Raw genomic sequence first — 10,918 nt, 5'->3', positions numbered from 1 at the left:
TATCACCTTTCTGATTTGTTTTTTCTAAGACCAGCCCAGCGGGCACAAAAGAACCAGCGAGTAGGCAAGTGTAGGAGCAAAACTGCACATTTATTTTTGGTCACTTAAGGTGTGGGGGAGATGTCTATCGGCCTCCGGGGAGGGGCGGGGGCTCTCGGTCGGAGTTCCCACCCTCCTGACATCCCCACCGGAGTGGGGCTGTGAGAAGGCTGCCTGGCTCACTGGCCATGAGCCGCTTTTCTAGGAGTGGGAGGGCAATAAGCAGGGCACGGGCCTGTCCGGGGCGTTCCGCAGGTGCGACCAGGTAAATCTTGGTCTCTTCGGATTGACGTCACCTGGCGCATGCCCAGTTGATCTGCACCTTCCCGGTCGCGGCTGCATTTTTCGCGGCACGGGAAAAGTTGGGAGGGGGGGGGGATGAAGAACCCGGAAGTGCACCATCTTGCCTCCGTTCGTCCAAACACTTTCCAATTTCACTATGAAAACTACTGAAATAAAGGCAAGTAACTATTTAATAGCTCTGTTTACATAAGCAACATTAAGTGGAAAGATGAGGCAATGAAATTAAATCATTTCCCAAAGGATATTTTGCATAATTTAAGTTCCCTGGAATTTTAATGTGTAATTCATGAAAAGAAATGTGCTCTTTAGAAAAATAAATGCAGCAAAACTGGATTAAATAAATCAGATACCTGAATTTACTCAGGTTATGTGAAAAGAAAGGCTGAAATGCCCCAGGACTTAGTCCTAGGCCTGATCTCTTTCCTATCTATATACACTCTCTTGGTAATCTCATCTTTTTGTTTTGTTTTGTTTTGTTTTTTGTTTTTGTTTTTAGAGACAGGGTCTTTCTTGCCCAGGCTGGAGTACAGTGACACAGTGGCCCATTGTAAACTCCTGGCTTTGATTCTCCCATCTCAGCCTCCTAATGTCATTCATTCCTATTGGTTTAAATGTCACCAATCAGATGTTCACACCCAAGACTTCCTAATATATATATACCCAGTACTGAAATATTTTCCGAACTCCAGACTCTTAGTTGCTTACCTGGGATAATTTACTTGACATCTCCCCATGATCTCTTATTAGACATTCTCTCAAACTCACTAGATCCAAAAGTTAACACTGATATTATTTGCCAATCCCTGCACAGTCTTGTTTATCTCAGTTAATAGCAATTCCATTCTTACACTTGCTAAGGCAAAAAATAAAAATAAAATGGAGACATCCTTTTTTTTCATTTTTTTATCTCACAGCCTATAAGCTGTTATATCATGAGCCCAACAAGTTTCTGCTGCCTCTAGTAAATACATCGGTCCAAACCCGGTCAGTTTTTGCTTTAATTATTACAATAGCCTATGATCTACAGGTCTCCTGGAGGTGACACCCACCTCAGTCTATCCTCATCACAACAGCAGAGTTAGCTGTCTGACTTTTTTTAAATGCAATTTTTATCTTATTATTCTTCTGCTTAGAACCCTCCAATGTCTTTACATCTTAAGCCAAAGTTCTTCTAATGCCCTTCATTATGTAGTCCTGGTTATTTCTCTGTGCTCATCTCCAACTACCCTTCTCCAATCACTGGGCTTCTCCAACTAATAGAGAAACCTCATGAAGGAAAGGATTTTGTCGTGTGTTCGCTGTTGTGTCCCAGTGCCAAAGAGAGTAGCTGATGTACCGTATATGCTCATAAATAGTTTTCAATGAATGACTTCACTCAAATAGTCTGAGAGCTGTATAAAGTATAGATGACTTAGTCATTGATTCCCACTCCGGGGAGCCCACAAAAATCAAAGTCATCCACTAGCAGTTGAAGAGAACTAAGTTTGATTGCTAGGTAAGAACTAACTTTTATTTACAAATGAATACATCCGTGGAGTCATATGCACTTCCACTGTTTTGCATCTGTCAGGAATGTTAAAAGTTTAAGATTCTTGTTCATTGCACTTGAAGTGGAAATACCACCCCATGAGGTAAAAAATGAAACTTTTAAGGAAATACTTTCACTTAAATTATTGGTAAGTCTATGCCTTTTCATCAGAGCCAGACAAACATCAGCTTAACTTTCAGGCTTGCTGAGAACATTAATGATTAGCTGCTCAAAGCAGCATGAAATAAATAGCCTACATTAACATAAAACTATAATATCTATGCTCACATCCTTCTAAACAATAGATAACAGCAATCTGTAAACTTTTGGTTATGTTTATCTTTGTGTACTGTTTGTGAATTCTGGATTAAAAAGTGACTTTCAGAACAATATTAGATTATGTCATAGCTTGATTTAAGGAAAATATCATGCTGTTAGTTAACAGAATGGCAGTAAAAGCCAAGTTAATTTAACGTTATTATGTGTTTGTAATATAATAAGGACTTACCTGCATCTAAGTATAATTTTTGGAAAGTAAGACTATAACTTTCATGTATATTATTTTTTGAAAATGAAATATTTTAAGCCTTCTAAAATATCTGTTAAGCTGGGCACGGTGGCTCATGCCTGTAATCTCAACATTTTGGGAGGCCAAGACAGGCAGATCACTTGAGGTCAAGAATTCAACACCAGCCTGGTTAACATGATGAAACCCGACTCTACTTAAAAGTACAAAAATCAGCTGGGCATGGTGGCCTGTGCCTCTAAACCCAGCTATTCAGGAGGCTGAGGAAGACAACTGCTTGAACCTGGGAGATACAGGTTGCAGTGAGCCGAGATCATGCCACTGCATTCCAGCCTGCACAACAGAGTGAGACTGTGTCTCAAAACAAACAAACTAACTAACTAACTATTAAATCACTAACCTGAACACATAGCAAAGATTTATAATTCTTTAATGAGGGAATCAAGAAAATAAGAAAGGTGGATAAAGGGCCATTTTGAAGTTCTGGGTATTTGTACCCTTGTTTAAAAAATGTTTTTATGGGCTTCCTAGGTTATTTACAAAGCTGCTTATCTTTCAAGACAATAAAATCATAACCGATGGAATTATCCTCTCTACCAGAGAGAAATCATTTGCATTCCTACCGGAATGAAATCTACCACATAACATGTAATTTTACAGTCAGGAACTTAGTTAATGGTAAACAGTGAGTCATACAGAGCTGCATTCGTTTAAACCAGCACCATCAAATGGAAGTATAATTTAAGCCACTATGTGATTTGAAATTCTCTATAGGTACATTAAAAAGTGAAAATAATTTTAACAAAAAAATTATGTAACTCAATATATCAAGAATATTCTCAGCCAGGCGCAGTGGCGCACGCCTGTAATCCCAGCACTTTGGGAGGCTGAGGCGGGTGGATAACCTGAGGTCAGGGGTTCAAGACCAGCCTGGCCAAGATGGTGAAACTCCAACTCTACTAAAAATACAAAAATTAGCCAGTCATGGTGGCAGGTGCCTGTAGTCCCAGCTACCCTGGAGGCTGAGACAGAAACATCGCTTGAACTTGGGAGGCAGAGGTGCAGTGAGCCGAGATCTCGCCACTGCACTCCAGCCTGCGTGACAGAGCAAGACTCCGTCTAGAAGAAAAAAAAAAAAAAACCTCATTTTAATATGTAATATAACAAATTATGAGGTATTTTACATTCTTTTTTTGTTTTGTTTTGTTTTTTGAGGCGGAGTCTCGCTCTGTCGCCCAGGCTGGAGTGCAGTGGCCGGATCTCAGCTCACTGCAAGCTCCACCTCCCGGGTTTACGCCATTCTCCTGCCTCAGCCTCCCGAGTAGCTGGGAGTACAGGCGCCCGCCACCTCGCCCGGCTAGTTTTTTGTATTTTTTTTAGTAGAGACGGGGTTTCACCGTGTTAGCCAGGATGGTCTCGATCTCCTGACCTCGTGATCCGCCCGTCTCGGCCTCCCAAAGTGCTGGGATTACAGGCTTGAGCCACCGCGCCCGGCCGTATTTTACATTCTTATTTTCTACTGAGGTTCTTTGTTCATTGCATTAAAAATGGAAATTGTATTTGTACTCCAAAATTTTGCCCTTGAACCACATCTACTTTTGACTAGCCACATTTCAAGTGCTCAATAACCACATATGGTCAATGGCTACCATATTGGACAGTGTAGCTCTAAATAATTTGATATTAATTGGATGGACTTATTAACCAGTTCCCCAGGTCCATGTTGAAAGGTCATGCTGTACTTCATTGGCCTTATCTCTAAGTTTTTGGTGATTTTTAAAAATATTTTCAACAACAAATTTTAGTCTTTTTCATTGGATCCCAGGACATTAGATGATAGTAAATACCTGTAGAATCTTTCTACAGCTTTATTTCATTTAGCAAAATACATGTGTCTTTCAAAAAGTTATTTTGAAGACATTTTTGTCAATCAGGTATATTATGTTGCTTAAACTTTTAGCTAATGATTCTTTACATTATAATTGAACTCTTCTAACAATAACCATCATAGCACAGATAATAACTAAGATGTATGGAAGATTATTGTGAGACAACTATTCTTAACTTATATATATTCATCACCTAATTTAATTCTCACAAAAACTCTCTAAAATAATATTACCATTTTAGAGATGGGGAGGTTAAGAGAGTTTACATAACTTGCCAAAGGCTACATAGCTTGTAAAGAAGACCTAGATATAAAATCCAGGCTTATTAACTACAAAGCCTGAGCTAGTAAGCACTATGCTATGTGCAGAGATTACTTCACCGGCAACTCTTCCAACCCACATCTATTAGATTTAAACATTTGCTATACAAATTAATATTAAAGTTGGGGCACAGTGGCTCATGCCCGTAATCCCAGCACTTTGGGAAGCTGAGATGGGCGGATCACGAGGTCAGGAGTTCAAGACCAACCTGGCCAGCATGATGAAACCCTGTCTCTACTTAGAAATACCAAAACATTAGACGGGTATGGTGGCACTTCCCTGTAGTCCCAGTTACTCGGGAGGCTGAGGCAGGAGAACTGCTTGAACCTGGCAGGCAGAGGTTGCAGTGAGCCCAGATCGCACCACTGCACTCCAACCTGGGCAACAGAGCAAGACTCCGTCTCAAAAAAACAAAAACAAAAACAAATTCATATTAAAGATTCAGGCCAGGTGCAGTAGCTCACACCTATAATCTCAGCACTTCTGGAGGCCAAGGCAGGAGGGTCACTTGAGGGTAGGAGTTCAAGACCACCCTGGGCAACATAGCAAGACTCCTTCTCTACAAAAAAACTTTAAAAATTAGCCAGGTGTAGTGGTACACTCCTGTAGTCCCAGCTACTGGGGAGGCTGAGGCTGGATAGCTTGAACCCAGGGGTTTCAAGGCTGCAGTGAGTCCTGATCGCACCATTGCACTCCATCTTGGGTGACAGAAGGAGATCCTGTCTCTAAAAAAAATTCATGATATGAACAAAGGTTTTTTGACTGTTTCTTTACAATAGATAAATGATTTTTCTATTTTCCAGAATGAACAGCAAGAATTTATTTTAAAATGTTTTCTGACTAAAACTGTCATCAATAGTTAAAACATTACTAAGGGAGAGAAGTGCTAATATTAAAAATTTTGTAGTGGAATGAAATTCAGCACTTTTGTTCTTTTAGTACTATTTTGTAGGTTTGACTTGTAAATTGCTCTTATTTGATAGATGGAAAAGAGAGGGAACTAATTCTTATTCTCATTATAAAAAATACAATTCTGAAGGCTTTTTAAATTGAAAAGGAAATAGAAATTGAAATAGAATGGAAGTAGACAAAGCTCCTTGCTTAATGGTTTTGAAAGGTAAAAGTCTTCTTGAGGAAATGTGGCCAAGGGCAGTAAAGGTGGCCTCATAACAATAGTTTGACCTTTTTTCTCTTTTCCTATTTTTGATTACACCTGTATAAAATAGGGATTAATATTGTTGGATGAACATGTAGTAAGAATTGCCTGTAGACTTTTCTTTTTCTGGTACTTCCTAAGATAAAAACATTTTCAATTAGTAATTCAATATATTTAGTGGCTATTAGTCTATTCAAGTTTTTTTTATCTTTTACTAATTTTGTCACTTTACATTTTTAAATCATTTGCCCTTTTAGTTTGGTTTTCTAATGTATTAGCAAATTATTATACTACTCACAACTTGATATTTCATTATGTCTTTTATATCTTTGGTAACTTCATTTACTAATACTTCATTCTGTGTTTTGTTTACATATACATTCTTACTAATCATCAATCTGTTCAAATGCGAGTCTGGCTCGCTAATCTTTTTGAAAAATAACTTTCAGTTGTGGAAATTACCTCTCTGTTTTCCATTTCCTTTCAGTGATATTATCTTTATTTTCCCTTATTTCATGTTTTGTTCTTTGTCTGTGTTGTGGTTCTTTTTCTATCTGCTTTATTTGAAGGTTTAGATAATTAATATTCTTTTTTTTCTATCTAAACATTGTTTTCAAACCATGTATTTACCTTTAGTTATTGCTATAGTAGCTTTGAATTATCTTCTCGAATGCAAGGTAAACATTCTATAATGGTACGTGATAGTTTCTTAGATCCACATGCTGCATTGATCTAGTATTCTTTATTTCTTTCAAATACTTGTCCACTCACAGGGAAAAATTGCTCAATAACTTGAACTTACGTAATGTATTCATTTCACCCCAGATTCCTGTTGAAGGAAAATATTCTGTTTTCTTTCCAAAGTCGTGATATTTTTTCTAGCAATTTGACACTAGTTTTCTCAAGAAGTGAGGAAGAAAACATAAATGTTAAGAATTGAGAAAAGTTTTAAAAAGTGAAATCATGTGAAAGAGATACAGCCGGCTGGGCGCGGTGGCTCAAGCCTGTAATCCCAGCACTTTGGGAGGCCGAGACGGACGGATCACGAGGTCAGGAGATCGAGATCATCCTGGCTAACACGGTGAAACCCCGTCTCTACTAAAAAATACAAAAAACTAGCCGGGCGAGGTGGCGGGCGCCTGTAGTCCCAGCTACTCGGGAGGCTGAGGCAGGAGAACGGCGTAAATCCGGGAGGCGGAGCTTGCAGTGAGCTGAGATCCAGTCACTGCACTCCAGCCCGGGTGACAGAGCAAGACTCTGTCTCAAAAAAAAAAAAAAAGAAAAGAAAAAAAAAAGAAAGAGATACATCCTCTTCAAAGGGCAAGAGCAAATTCTAAGTTGAACTGCCATCAGTCTTCTCAGGTTTTATTGCTAAATACATAATTTCCAATTGCTCTTTTAAGTCATAAAAGTAAATTTTAAAAAATAAATGTGTTCATTATGATACTAATTTTGTTCAAAAAATGCATATGTATATATAAAACTAAAAAAGATACAGATGAAAATAAAGCGATTATGTCAGCACATAATTTTTAATTTTTCTTTTCTTTTTCTTTCTTTTTTTTTTTTTGAGACCGAGTGTCGCTCTATCGCCCAGGCTGGAGTGCAGTGGCTTGGTCTCGGCTCACTGCAATCTCCGCCTCCCGGCTTCACACCCTTCTCCTGCCTCAGCCTCCCGAGTAGCTGGGACTACAGGCGCCTGCCACCCGCCCTGCTAATTTTTTTTGTATTTTTAGCAGAGACGGGGTTTTACCGTGTTAGACAGGATGGTCTGGATCTCCTGACCTCGTGCTCCGCCTGCCTTGGCCTCCTAAAGTGCTGGGATTACAGGTGTGAGCCACCGTGCCCAGTCCATAATTTTTCTTTACCCTTTTATTTTCTAAATTTTCTTCAACCAATATTGTTACTTCAGCAACTAAAACTGAAACAACAATAAATGCTAATAAATAATGCTAAAAAAATTAAAACAATTCCTCTTAAAAACAAACTTGTGGCCAGGTGCGGTGGCTCAACATCTGTAATCCCAGCACTTTGGAAGGCAGAGGTGGGCAGATCACTTGAGTCCAGAAGTTTAAAACCAGCCTGGGAAACATGGCAAAACCCCATCTCTACTAAAAATGCAAAATTAGCCAGGTGTAGTGACACTTGCCTGTAGTCCCAGGTACTCAGGAGGCGAGTTAGGAGGATCACCTGAGCCCGGGGAAGTCAAGGCCACAGTGGGCTGTCATCACACCACTGCACTCTGGGCAAGAGAGTGAGACCCTGTCTAAAAAAAATAATAAAAAATAAAAAACCATGGCTTATCCCTTTAGAATTTTTGCCCAAATGTTCATATATATATACATTTTAAAAATCAAATTGCGTATATATTTCCTACTGAGCTTGGCCCACAAAAATGAGTATCTTCCTCTCTGGCAGCCATTTATTAATGGAATATTAAGCTTTGTTATTTTCAGAAGAGAGCTGAACTAAACCAGAAGTTGCAGAAACTCTCAGAATTTTGGGAAAAAAAATTATCTTACAGAAAAGATACAACAATAATCATTACTATCTGTTTGAAATAATGATGTAAAGGGATATAATTTTAGGGAAGGCCAAAGATATCTAGAAGGGGAAGCTAAATGTGAAAACAATACAAGCCAAATTGATTAATGCAGACCCATGCAGCAGGGCAAGTGATGAAATGTCATGGCAAGAGATGATCTGACCAAATGACACAATTTCAGACAAGCCAGCAAACTTAACATTCGAATCAAATTGCCTCAAACTCTGGGGTTTTCTTTTGGTAGGAATTACTCATCTGAATAGTGAAATGGAACCACGGACTAAGGAACTTGTAAGGTCCTATTCATTTCTCAATTTCTAGCTCAGATTTTATACTTATTTAACTATGAAAAAATCAAGCACCCATGTGGGTGAAAACAAAACTATATATTTGCAACCATCATACACATAAGTATATGTAGATTAAATATCTAAAGGGAAAAAATTAAGCTATAAAAGTATTAGAAGACACTATGGGAGAATATTTTAAGCTCAGTGTGGAAAGGCCAACTTAAAGAGGAAAAAAAGTCCATATACAACCAACAAATTAGGAGAAAATATTTGTAAAACATTTATGAGACAAGAAGTTAATATTTCTAACATACACAGTGATTAAAGAAATAAAAGACACAATAGACCAACATATAAATACTATGAACATAAAAGTCACAAAATACCTGTAAACAGCCAAAAATATAAATATGCTCAACTTCACTATCAGCAAGAAAATGCAAATTAAAGCCAAATGCAATACGATTTGTACCCACTGGATTTTCAATAACTAAACTGATAGCATTATCTGTCTAAAGTCTGAAAAAATGAAGTTTCTACACAGTTTTTAGGAGTATAAAGTAGTATGATATACTTCGGGAATACTTTGGGAGAATCTATTAAAATTTAAAATGTAAATATAATTTGGCCCATCACTTTCACTTCCAGGAATCTATTCTTCAGAAAGAATGATACTCATATGCAGGTAATATATAGAAACCAATACCTTTAAGTATTATTTGTAAAGCAAAAACTCTGGAAAGAAAAACTAAAGGTACACCAATGTGATAATGGTACATCTATACAATGTGATAGAAGACAGTAACTTTTTAAAATGAGATAAATCTATGCATACTTAGCTGAAAATGTGGTCCATGAGAAGTAAAAAGCTTAAGATAAAACCAAAAGGCACACTATTTTGGTGCATATGTATATATGCATACTTATACATATGTATATTCATACAGGCCTATGTGTAAATATATATATGTATACATACACATGCTTGCATACATGTGTGCACGTGTGCACACACACACGCTTGCTTTAATCTGTATATGTGTTTATAAAATAATAGCTGGCCGGGTGCGGTGGCTCACGCCTGTAATTCCAGCACTTTGGGAGGCCGACGTCAGGAGATTAAGACCATCCTGGCTAACACGGTGAAACCCCTTCTCTACTAAAAAATACAAAAAATTAGCTGGGCGTGGTGGCGGGCACCTGTAGTCCCAGCTACTCGGGAGGGTGTGGCAGGACAATGGCGTGAACCTGGGAGGCGGAGCTTGCAACGAGTTGAGATTGCGCCACTGCACTCCAGCCTGGGAGATAGAGTGAGACTCCGTCTCAAAATATAGCTAGTATTTACTGTGTCTTTACCTTGTGGTACTATCCTCCACACTTTATAACGAATTGATTAAATCCTCAGAGTCATCCTTTGAGCTAGAGATCTGTATTCTTACTTTGTAAAAGCAATTTGCTCAAGTCACACAGTTGGCGATAGAGTTGGAATTTATTTCATACAGTTGGTCTCCAGAACCTGTACCTCTTAAACTCTCCACTGGGATCAGCTTGAAAGCAAAACCAGACCACAGAGCCTGGTTAGGGTTGTCAAACTCTTAATATTTCAAGGATCTTATTCTTTCCTCTGAGTCACGCATGAGCATTAGAGGGTCCTTGTTGCCTTTTTCTTTGTTTCTTTTTTTCTTTTTTTTTTTTTTGAGATGGAGTCTCGCTGTGTCTCCCAGACTGGAGTGCAGTGGCACGATCTCGGCTCACTGCAAGCTCCACCTCCCAGGTTCACGCCATTCTCCTGCCTCAGCCTCCCGAGTAGCTGGGACTACAGGCGCCCACCACCAGGCCCAGCTAATTTTTTGTATTTTTAGTAGAGACGGAGTTTCACCGTGTTAGCCAGGATGGTCTCGATCTCCTGACCTCGTGATCCACCCGCCTCAGCCTCCCAAAGTGCTGGGATTACAGGCGTGAGCCACCACACCCAGCCCTTGTTGCCTTTTTCAAGGCTTGGGCTCCTTTTGCTCTCTAATTCAGGTCGCTGAATTCTAACTTTGATCTCTAAATCAATACTTCTATGGAGTGAAATGGAAGATCCATGAATTTAAAATACTAAGATTCTGTTAGATAAGAAATGCAGCTTTTGAGCCGGGCGCGGTGACTCACACCTAACCCCAGCACTTTGGGAGGCCGAGGCGGGCGGGTCACGACGTCAGGATTTCGAGACCAGCCTGGTGAAACCCCGTCTCTACTAAAAATACAAAAATTAGCCGGGCGCGGTGGCAGGTGCCTGTAATCCCAGCTACTCAGGAGGCTGAGGCAGGATAATCAGT

Source organism: Piliocolobus tephrosceles, chromosome 8 (assembly GCF_002776525.5).
Source record: "Piliocolobus tephrosceles isolate RC106 chromosome 8, ASM277652v3, whole genome shotgun sequence".
Taxonomy (NCBI): domain Eukaryota; kingdom Metazoa; phylum Chordata; class Mammalia; order Primates; family Cercopithecidae; genus Piliocolobus; species Piliocolobus tephrosceles.
The sequence above is the reverse complement of the archived record's forward strand: the minus strand, read 5'-3'. Positions refer to the sequence as shown.